This window comes from Lichenostomus cassidix, chromosome 3 (genome assembly GCF_008360975.1).
Source record: "Lichenostomus cassidix isolate B80296 chromosome 3, HeHo_3.0, whole genome shotgun sequence".
NCBI lineage: Eukaryota > Metazoa > Chordata > Aves > Passeriformes > Meliphagidae > Lichenostomus > Lichenostomus cassidix.
The window spans coordinates 40303204-40315214 of record NC_139483.1 but is presented as its reverse complement, the minus strand read 5'-3'; the positions used below and the strand labels follow the sequence as shown (position 1 = coordinate 40315214).

General features: G+C 40.6%; 1 long non-coding RNA gene across 2 annotated transcripts; it reads right to left on the bottom strand.

Moving 5' to 3' along the window:
• Positions 1-1709: 1709 nt before the first annotated feature.
• Positions 1710-5750, bottom strand: LOC146439524 (uncharacterized). 2 transcript variants are annotated; one of them, XR_014851271.1, is made up of 4 exons: positions 5549-5750; positions 4304-4519; positions 2682-2766; positions 1710-2145 (listed from the first exon to the last, which is right to left on the bottom strand). It is a non-coding gene; the product is annotated as an uncharacterized LOC146439524 (long non-coding RNA). The 2 variants fall into 2 exon arrangements; XR_014851272.1 differs by having other exon boundaries at positions 5588-5750.
• Positions 5751-12011: the final 6261 nt, after the last annotated feature.

The window sequence follows — 12011 nt, the reverse complement described above, 5'->3', positions numbered from 1 at the left end:
TTTGAAGACTCTTATCCTAGTGGCAATTGGACTTTTCTGAATATGATGAGCCAAAATTGTTCAGCCTTCTCTCATCTTCTTTGTGTTTCCTCCCATTTCTTTGCATCTTGCTTCAACAGCTCAAATTTGCACAGAGCACCAAGGGTGATCTAAGTACAGGACTGTCACACACTGACAAAACCTGCTGTAAAGTCAATATATATGTATAGCATAGAAGATATATTATCAAATTACATATATTTATGAAAATAGACAGAATATCTTCTTATATGAGCCAAATATACAGCAGTGGCATCATTCATTCAGAGTGTACAACAACTGCAGTCTGGCACAGTCCTGGCATGGGGCCTGTACCTGTGGCTTTACCATGTGTTTTTCTGGGGAAGAACACTATTCTGCCCTTGAAAAACTGCTAGACGAGGTATTTTTGCCTCTTTCCTGGAGAATTCTCTTCTAGATTAGAAGATTTTGACCTGTTTTTGTCTAACCAGAACAAATTCTAGAAACAAGGTTTTTTATGAATTTTACAGTAACATTTTTTGCTGAGAGGTCTTAGGCAATGGACTTTTGAGTATTATTTGCCCATCTCTTATGCACACGAGAGTGTACAGAATACACTATTGCATGGTGCTGTGTGATAATCTGCTTGTTCAATGAGGTAAATGGATCCATGGCAGACCCCAGCTGAAATCTGTGGCTATAGGGATGCTGAGCATTTGCCTGGAAGTCCTGTTGAGAGATGCAGGAGAAACCACCTTGGATCCATGCAGCACTGATACAGAACAGAACAAAGTTTCCTTGGTTTTGACTAGGGTGGAAAGAGTTTGTGCTTGCCTGGAGTGTGGGCAGAGCGAGCTTGTGTCAGCCTACAAAGGTTTTTGCAGCCAAACCGTAAGACAGTGATGCAGAGTCTAGGCATTTCTTTAATATGTTCTGATTCATTTCAAAAACTCTGTCCCCTGGAGCTTTTATGAAATACTGCCTAACCAGTTGTTTCCCAGCCTGAGCACAGTACACTGTCAGCTGTCCAAGGAGCTAGTTTATGGACAATATTCCCTTTGGAGTGCATTGAGTTAAAAGGTGAATGTTTAAGGTTATCTCCTGACAGACAGAAATGTGAATGGCTGTCAGAAGTCTCTGATCCAGAAAGCCTGATAACATCCACACAGAGAAAATCTCCCAACTCTGTATTACTTCTTCTTCAACCAGTAGCTGGTTTGCAAGACCACAAAATCTGGTATTGTTCAACAGAGTACTGATGCCTGAATATAATGGGTCCACAAATAGGACTCTGTAGTGCTACAGAAACATAAAAAACACAGGAGGCAGTGCACAACACAACTAATGATGGAGTAATTCAAGCCTGAAAAAAATGTTTATTGCTAGATTTTGTGCAATTCTTTGAAAAATGTACACATATCACCAAAGTCTCTTTATTATTGCGTTTAGTTCCCTTGCTGGCTTATTTGTAGGCACAGATTCTGCCTACAAGATATTTTTGGGTAAACCAGGGATTGCATGGTATGTTGACCAAAGCAAATTGTATGAATGCTGGTAAATGTTGTAGTTTTGCTCAGCTTTCCTGACTGTCTGCTGATAGGAAGAGTGAGAGGAACTTCCTGAGAGGAAGTTCACTGTCTCTGGCTGAAGCTTTAGGAATAAAAATGACACATAATAATAGCAATAATAATAGTAGTAATAATAGTATTATTATATAACTAATATATACAGCTCTAGCCACTTTTGCTCTTTCCTCATTGATTTGCAACAATAGTTGTCTTTGTCCCTTTTTATAATACTATGTTGGGTTGCAATTTTTTGCTATAAGAGGCATTAGTGCTGAACAATGTGGTGACTCCTTAAAATCGAATAGCTTCTTCTGAAGGATGCTATAAGGGATAAAATTTAGAAAACTGATAAGGGAAAGCCAAAGTTCAGTAAATCAGTATCTGGAATTGCTAAAGACAATGAACAGGAATTTTTTAACTACAGTAGGAACAAAAGAAATCCTAATGATGTGATAAAATATTAGATGAAGATTTAAAAAATGCATTACATGGATGTGGAATAATAGGTATTTCACAGCTTTTTTTTTTCCTTGATGTAGTCCCATTTTCATAGAAGTTCCTTTCAGACACTGAATTACTGGAAGAAAAACAAAGCAACATCTTTCAGTGATAATCATTTATGAAACATCAGGGATCAGTAACTTACATCCAGAAATTCAGAAACCACTGACCGACAAAATCTTCAGTTTGTTGACATTCAGTTTAAATTCACCTCAGAGTACCAAGGATACTCCAGCTGTAAAGAGTGCAAAATATTCAAAGAGAGCAAGTAGGATGATCTGAGGAACAGTGACCCAATTAACCTACCATTTATCTGAGGGGAAATAATCTGGTAAAGATTTTAATCAATAAAAAATTAGATGATGAAAATATTTTTTGGACTAATGACGCCAAAGAAAGCTGAACTTGCCAGATAACTGCGAACTCCTTTAATGAGATATGAAGTTCAACTGTTAAAGATAACTATGGAAATACAATATATTTCATACAGCATTCATGCTATGGGACACTAAATAAGACTAAAGTACTTTAAAATATCACAATAGATCATGTGATAGACAGATTAATAGCTAGATATTGGCCTGTATGGAAAAGGTGTCTGTGGGTAATTACCTTTCAATGAGATTGTTCCTAGTGTTCTTGACAACAGCCAGATGCAAGCCTCATCTTGCTCATCTTGGAGTAAAAAACTGCCCTTCTAAATATAAACTGACATAAAAAGATCAGTAAAATGCTTGAGGACACAGCAATTCATATGGAGAAACATGACTGTGTCAGACAAACAAAATGTCTTTAAAACTGCAAAATGGTGCATACTTAGGAGCAAAGTAGGTGGGCCACTCCTGGAAAAAGTGGGTTTTCCTTCTGGAATGTGGCAATTTTGGAGAGGGGTGGCACTTACAGTGGAGAAGCTGCTTGAGCACCACTACGGTAAAGGGGTCAAAGCAGTCCTTGGGTGCCTGCACAGGATTTGCAAGTAACAGTAGTGAATCCTCACTTAATAGCCAAGAAAGATCAAGGTAGTGGCTTTCACTGAACACCTTAAGGAGTTCAACCAGTTTATATTGTAAAAAAAAAAATTACAAATAGGCACAGGTTTGCAAAGAAATCTACATACTTTCACAAGGTGAAAATGTCAGGTTCAGGAAGGCCATGTCAGGCAAAAATGGACATGGAAGCAAGGCCCACTCAAATGAGAGATTAGGTATGTGTTTTTGAAACTTAAAATTGTTAAAATACTGGCACGAACTACCACAGGACGTAGCAGGTTGGTTTTTTTTGTTTGTTTGTTTGTTTGTTTTTTGTTAGTTTTTTTATTGTTTGTTTTTTGCTTGGTTGGGTTTTTTATTTTTTTTTAATTTCTTCTCATTAAAGCAGGATGGGTGATCTGTTTTAATCAAGTACAGGTAATTAGGCTCAATATGGGAATAACTGGGAAAAATATGATGACATATGGTATGAAGCAAGTCAGAGCAGATGATTTGAAAATCCCTGTGGTCTTTGAATCTGTGCAATTATGAAATCTGTCTGATCAAATTTAGTGCTAGCAAAGTGCAGACCTGCAAATTTAGGCTTAGCCCAGGACTGTCTTTAATGTCTTTGGACCCAGGCAGATCTGCCTGGTGGTACTGTAGGGTATATATGTAGGTATCACAAGCGGATGGACTCACTGAGGTAATGGAATGTTGAAATTGAATAAATTTACAGTATCTACTAGCTGTGACTGGGTCTGGGGAGGCTGAATAAGGAGGTAGGCAGCAGCAGATGTTTACCTTTTGGCAGTGACTGTATACAGATAGAGACAGTGGTAGGCCAAATCTAGAAATCAGCAAGATCAGTGGGAGGAGTCTCATTGCTTTATGCCAAATCAGGATCATGATATTTCCACTAATTTAAATAGGAGCAATTCAAATCCAGAGGAAGTGATGAAGGGTTTAGTATAAATACTATACATGCTGCACGTGGAAGTTGATGGTGCATCCAAATTCAGCAGCTATTACCCGCTGAATGCTCCTCTCTAACATGTCACACATATTAACCTTTTAAATATTTACCGTATTGTAGACTCATAGATTACAATGTCATCTTTGCTGTTACCTGTGACACAGATCCCAGTCTTTGATTATGAAAAAGCTGTGGGGGGAAATATTGTAAAACTAAGAAGGACTAAGGGTCAGGCCCAAGCAAAGAGGAGGCACAAACCACCAAGCCTAGACTGACACGCCGGCTCCTACCTGCTCCCCTTGATGCCACAGAGCAAATGGCCTTGCAACTTATGCTGGCAACAGGATTGCTTCCTTCCATCCGAATGACACTCCAGCACATGGTGTAGTGTTGAGTCAAGCTGCCCTCTCCAGGACTTGCCAGCAACACTCCCTTCTCCTTCATTTTTCACCCAATGAATGTATTAAAACTAATCAAAGCCATCTCCTTTAGCAAGCACTCAGTGTCTACAAGTTAAAAAAAAAAGAATGTGTTAAAGGCAGAACATCAGACATGATGTTGAATATCCTGTCTTTGGTGGTCAGTATCTTACAACACTCAGACATTATTTCCAGGCTGTAGTGGAGAATGATATAGATTTGTATTTATTAATTATTTCAGTGAATGTGAGGGCTAGTCACTCTTGTGAGCAGTTTTGCTTTTTAGGATTTTTTTTCATGTTCTGTTGTTCTTGCTGCTGCAAACACTTGTGCCTGGAGAAAAAAAGAATTAAAACGGGGGAGGAAAATAGATCAGCCTCTATCAATTGGCCTGTTCAGCAAAGAAGGAATAGATTTTACTCTAATCTGTACCATTAGCATAACAAGAGAAATGCTGGAGCAGTTGTTAATAACAGCAAAGAGGTTGTTTAAGTCAAGCATGTGTTTCAGCTCCACGGGCTGATTAATCTTGTCACTTTTTTTTTTTTTTGTTCAGAAAACTTTTCACTGGAGGCAGTGGGGAAGGGAGGGGGGAGGGAAAAAAAAAAAAAAAGAGGCAGCAGAATAGCTACGTCCCCGCCTTCAAACCTGTCTCTGTGTCTATCTACCCTTACTTCTGCCTGGATTAGTCGACATAAAGCTGTTTTCTACAGGCAGGGCCCTCAATGGCAAGTTAAATTCAGACAGATTGTGAGGAGTGGAGAACATGGGCCTGAGAAAAGGGCCCCGGCTCCCGCCCTGACCCCGCTTTGTTCCCCCGCCGTGGTCACCTGCCACCCCGCACAAAGGCCCGCGCCGCGCCACCGCCACCGGGCCGCCCTGACCCGCCATGGCCCCATTGGCTGCCGCCCCGCTGTTGCCGGGCAAGGAAGGCCGGGGACAGGCCAGGGAAGTCCGGGAAAGGCCAGAGGAGGCTGAAGGAGGCCGGAGATAGGATCCCAGCGGGGATAGGATCCCAGGTGGCCCTGCTGCTGGGCGCTGGGGCAGTGGCCGGGCGGAGGCCGCGGGCTGACGCCTCATGGGCAATGGCAAAGACGTCGCTTGTGGCCCTGAGACCTGGGGCGAGCAGCTGGGCGAGGTGGGGTGGCCGGTCACCCGTGATGTGCTCCTCTTGGGACCCCTTCCCAATCTAGTACAGGCCTCTCCTGCCTCTGCTATGCTGTTTCCAGCTCTGTTAGCCAGGGAGCTGGAGCTGCTTGGCTAAAGCCACACCAAGCAGAGAGCGGGTGAGCAGGGGCAGCCAGCAGCTCACGCTTACCATCCAAACCTGCCTGCACACAGCAGGGGCCTTCTGCTAGTTTGCAAACCGATCTGCTGGCAGTAATGCTGCAGGGGGGAGGAGAGACAACAGCTCCTCACCTAAATACCCTGCACACCCATCCTAAAAAGAATTTTGTCCATACTTGTTCCTGCTGCTGGAACAACAGGGAAAAAAATCACTGCTGCCTCCCTGCAATATTTCCTGATACAAAGGAAACATTTATATACAGGCTTTTCTGTAAATGTGCCAGTGCTGCTCCTCACTCAGGGGAGCTGCTGGCAGGCTGACTGATGCTAGCTCAGGTGGGGCTTGTGCCCCTGGCTGGCACCTCTCATAGGAGCCATGTCCTGACTTCAGGCAGGAGCAGAGAGTGGTGAAAATGAAGAACATCAGAGTCTTGTCTGGTTGGCCTGAAACTAGAAAAAATAACCAGTGAGGCTCACTGAAGCCATGTTATGTCATTAGGGTGCAAATCTCTTTCTATTGAAAGCAGTGCTTATGTGCCCCCTCACATCACACCTGGGGTTTACTATGTTGAAGATCTCGGGAAGGTCATGGTGCCCTTCATGGTAGGTTTTACCCTGGTTCACCTTGTTACAGGAAATAATAAACACACAGGTCCTCCTGCAAAAAAGCTGTCAGTAAAGGATCCTGTATCTTGATGTCAATAGCAAAGGTTACAGTCGTGCCTCAGGGAACTACAGACTCAGAAATGCTGGGTGCTAGGTTTGCAGCAACTGAGCTTTCACAGCCAGCCTGGGAAGAATCTGCAGCTTGAAGTGTGTCATTTGGAGCATTCGTATGTTATAATCCTGCTCAATGTCACAAGTCATGTTTTCTGGCTGCTAAGATAATTTTATTGCTTTCTGCCTATGGATATAAAATTTTATAAAAGTGGATCATACACAGTTTGTACCTATGGATTCTTTCACATGCATGCTTTCTCAGTCTTCATTTTTAAAAAGGAAATAATGAATTTCTTCATTCGTTAGAGCAAATGAGCCCGTTCAGATGTTGTAACCATTGTGGAGACTAGATACTCAAAGTTCAGAAGTTCAGCTCTAGATACTCAGTTCTTCCCCAAGCTCATCTTATTTCAGTGGTAGAAAAGCTGCGAGTTACCCAGACATGGTTTTCCTTCTATTATCTGTTGTCTCTGGAAAAAGGATTTCAGGCTGCAGAGAGGACCTTGATCATGGATTCAGCAATGTATTTTAAATGGTCTTAACCAGCAGCAACTCAGCAGATCTGTTGTCTAACATCATACCTGGCTTAGCCTGTAAAGTGCTCTTATTCTCCCTACCTTTGTATATGCACAGAGAGAACAAGCCAGTTTTAAATCAGAAGTCCTCATTTAAATTTATCATAAAACTGAAAATGGACCATAAATAACTTGCAAATATTTGAATGCAAGGTGAACTGGTGCTAAAAAGAGTTGTATGTCTGTGCAGTACTTGTTCTTTACATTCCTTCCATGCTGGTGCTGCAGTTGGCCTTATTGGAGCTGGCAGTGTAAAACACTGTTGAAATAGCACGAGTCCTCATTTAAAATGGAATCATAGAGATACTAAATGCCACAATTTTTCCTTTCATCAGTATATTTTCCCCCCAAAAATGTAATACAGGTGATGCAAAATATAATACAAATGAGACTAATGGAAGCAGTAGCCAAATGTAGTCTTGTAAATGCTTCTCTAATACCTGCTTTGTCACCATGTGCTGTATTGCACTGCCTAAGAGTTCCTTGAGACTAAGTAGAAGGAGAGATGATGATCTGGGGAGTCAGTGGCTTAGTTTTAAAAGCCTTCTTCACAAGTTCCATAGCTGTTTTTTCCCCTCCCTCTCCATTATTTTGGTCAGCACTAAAATGGATTTGAAAATTCGGCTAATTATTGTTACTACTTCCAGGGCTGGCCACCTTGCTTACTCTCTAACTACTATGAAATTTTAAAAGTACTTCTGAGGGGATTTAGGTGTGAATTTATATGTAATAAGTAGCTCCAAATTAATGAAAAGTTAAAAAGAAGAGGAAAAAAAAGAGCAAAAAAGATGCATGGATGCATTTGCAGAGATAAAACATCACTTGTGATTTATGTATTATAGGGAGACATATTTACGAGGTTTATGTGGATATAGAAATTGCCATAAATACAGATGCAAGTGATAACTAGGTTATTTGAAGGTCCACATAACAGATGATTCAAGGGGAATGGGAGTGACACACATATGCGTGAGAGATGTGATGTCTATTTTAATAGCACCAATTCTCTATGTGAAGATATATTTGAACAGAATTGACTTAAAAAATCCGACCGTTAGGAACCTGGCTGTCTTTTAAGTGAGTTTTGGTCAGAAGGTACATAAGGGCAATAACTTTACAGAATTGGAAACATGGTTTTACTAGTAACATCTGTTGCTCTTTCTTTCTCCTTGCCCCATAGTGGGCTATTCTGAGCTGACACCAAGGATATTGTCGTGAGTTAAAAGTGGCTCTCTGGAGACGAGACCATTCTGCGCTTCCAGTCTCTTACTCTAAAAGTTCCCAGGAGAAGCGCTTGACACACTAACTGTTTGACAGAAGGACAAGGCAAGATGACAGCTTGGGACGCCTATGTCCATCAGAAGTCTCAGTCTGTATCCCACTAGCAGAGGGTATTTAAAGATCAGACACATAAATAATAGCATTCACACACATTTGGTTACAATGCTTAATAGCCGTATCAGGAATCAGGAGAAAAAACAATGCATCCTTTATAGTATTTTTTAAGGAATTAAAACTGCTAGTTGGGACATTTTTTTGCTTTTTGTATCTTTGTTTGTTTTTAAACCTTGACTTAATGCCAAACTGTAATTAATTTACAAGCAAAAAAAAACCAACCCAAAAAAACCCCCTCAAACCGAAACAACAACAAGCAAAAAAAAGGGTCAGTTTCATTTTTCCATCCATTGCAAGCTCTGGAGCTTTTCCTACCAAAAATGGTCCAGTGTGTTTCTTTTTATTTTAATGGTTTGATGCATAGGAAAAGGGTTAATTGTATAACTCAATCACACAATATCTTAGATTACAGATAGCCTGCAAGAAAAGGTTTTGCAGCGTGGTAATAACTACCACTGCATCGTGGGAACAGGCTGAAGCAGACAATGATGGAATTGACAATGGTGCATACAAAGGCCACCTTTGGGAGAAACCATATCTCACAGCATGCTGGGAAAAGTGAGAAATAGTAGCAGATGCTGTCAGGACTATAAGCAACAGATGCCTCCTGGCCAGCGTTCAGCCAGTACAACCAGATCACACCATTCATAAGCAGGGAACATTTTTTTTCCTCCCTCTCTTTGTAGGAGGGAGGTAGCAAATACAAATATTGCAGAGGAATTAAAAACAGCAGATGGTGGCAGCAGGATTTGATGAGATCAGGGTCAGGTATGGGTATACATTTGGTAGTGGCATTAATCATCCTTTCCCTTTGGGAACTGAAAGTTCAGGCCACTAACACAGCATTAAATTGACCACCTTCAGGTTATGTTTTACTTACCCAGTCACCCTCAATACCCTCTTGTCATCCTCCCCCCTCTTGAACAGCATGGCCACATAGCTCTCTCGTGCAAGGCTCTGGTAGATTTAAGAGAGTTTAAAAGAACATATGTTCAATATTTGGTTAATTCAATTTGTGCTTAAATCATTAATAAGCCAGCCAATCCTGAACAGGAAACGTTAAAAGCCTCCTATTAAACCCACTGCATTATCTCCCTCTCTCACTCTCCCTCTCTCTCGTGCCAAGCTGGTTGTTTTCACCTACAAATGCTCTCTGTTTATTATCCGTTTGAATATATTTGGTCACCTTTCATCTTCCATGTATTGCTCGAAACATTTAGCTTATAGCTCCCATTGTAAATGCTCCAAAGGAAATGAGGAGGTAAATAATACAACTCCCTTGGAAAAACAAAGTTGGAAGTGTAAATGAGCTTTCTTGCATGGGTTGCTCAGTGCATTGGGTTCAATACAGTCAGATCATTAAAGGAATGCAAATGAACAGTTCATTTCAGAAAGTGACACAGATTCCTTTTCAGAAGCTTGTTTCAGATTTTAGTTTTATTTTAAGAGTGGTTTGAACTCATTACAGGTCTCTGCATGAGGACTTGTCAAACCTCTGAGATAATTTTTCAAAACCAAAGTATATATTCTCCCAGTCATTGCTTTATTACTGTTGAGTAAACAGGATGGTGATGACGGCGTAATCATTCCAGTACTAGGGTTGTGGGTTTATTTGGCAATTAGAGGAACACAGTTCAGTAATTACAGGATCTGCATTCTAGCATTGTCTGTGATGCTGGTTTCCTCACCTTAGGTAGGTGATATTTTTTCCATTCCTCAGTTTTCTCTGTTGTGAAATTGACATTTTCATTATACCCGCATCAAAGGAGTAGTGTGGATGGTTAAACAAATTATTCTTCATTTGCCCAGTGAGTTTCTGGAGTCTGAAAAACATGCCCAGTAGGCATGTTGTGTCAGATGCCAAAGTCTGACAGCAAGGCGTTTGTAATCTGAAACTTTGACACATAAAATGTAGGTTCTGAAATTCAAGGTGCAGGAGAGGTGAGAGCTGACTTCCCTTTATTGAATTTCTTCTCTGAAACTCTGGCCCTTGGCTTGTGTGGAGTGTTCTGGGAAGACACCCAGCATTGCTGCAGCACCCTGACTTTCCAGGCCAGTGGACCTTTCTGGCCACCCAAAGCATTGATTCCCTAGAGACATAACAGGGTTTCTGGCAATGAGTTGTGGGTCAAATCAGGTCCTCCAATAAAAAAGATTGGATTTAACTTGACATGATTTGGTCGATATTTCCTATGTGAATGATAAACTCCTGCATCCTCATTAGAGGTTGTTCTTTTAATTTTAATTCTAAAAGTCATCCTATCCATGCTGGGGATAGACAGGAGATTAGGGAGGCACAATTTAATTTATTAATCTGTCTGTTGCATAAATATGCTGGGATGAGCAAGAAAGAAGGAGATATTTTGTGCCCAGAAGGGGAAGAAAATATTTGCTGTCTCCTTTTCATATGTTTTCCTTCTCCCAGACTGCTATCTTCGGCATCATCAAATTAATTTGCCTCAGGGTCTACTCCTGCTAAGGCCAGGTGACTCATCACTACTAAAATGGTAGAAAAATGGAGCTTTCATTATCCAGTATACTCTTCTGTTGTAATTATTTAGCAAAAAATGGGGGAATTCTGTGTTTTGAACAGGAGATTGCACTGGAAATAGATGTTACTTCCTACTTACTTTAGCACACAGGGTACATGAAAAATGAATTCTCTCTGTTAAAAGGCAGAGGGTGTAAAATGAACAGAAGGGAATAATTTTTTATGCTAAATTGTTTCACAGAGCTGTGGGCCAGATGGGACAACTAGAAAATTTAGTTTGACCTCCTGTTTATCACAAAAGATTACATTTTTTCCAGTTACCTTTCTCTCAAGCCTGGTTGAATGCATGCTTACCTAAAGCACAGCTTGTGCTCTCCTGACGCAGAGGTGATCATCTGATTAAATTCTCAGCTTTGGGATATTAAGAAATAAAATAAATAAAAAGCAGTAGAGACCTGCATGGATAGAAATATTACCTACATGAATGTTATCCAGTCTTTGATTATGAATGATAAGGCTCTTCTGTGGTATTGACAGCTACAATATTGAGGGCTTTATGACACATTTTATTATTCTTTTGAAGGCTCTGGCTTTGGCCACTGTATTTATAATACTGGCAAAGTTATGAGAGAGAAATACTTATTCTGTTACTTGCTGAGATATCCTGCTATATGGCAGGTCTCTACGGGATCTTATTGGAGGAAATATTTGTATTACAATCTGTGCAAGCACTCAGTTTGCAGCTACCAGCAGCTAAACATCTACAGAGTAGCATAATCAAAGACAGTGCTTTCACCAGATAGATATGGTTCCTCTGACTAAAAGAAACTGAGCAACCATATTGGCTCTGACACCTTCGAAGTCTTGAAATGCACATGATTTTGTTGCACAAAGTGCCAGACTGAAAGTGAATTTTTGTGGAATCTGAACCAGACCTATCTCTTCCAGAGGCATGGATAACAAACTAAACTAATCCCTAAACCAGACACTACAGAGACCTGTAAATACAAATTTGAATGATGATGTTTTGGAATTCACATTGAGTTGTGGAGCCAACTGTTCAGAAATTGGAAAAAAATTGTTCTGAATCCTGGACTTTGAGGTACTGAAA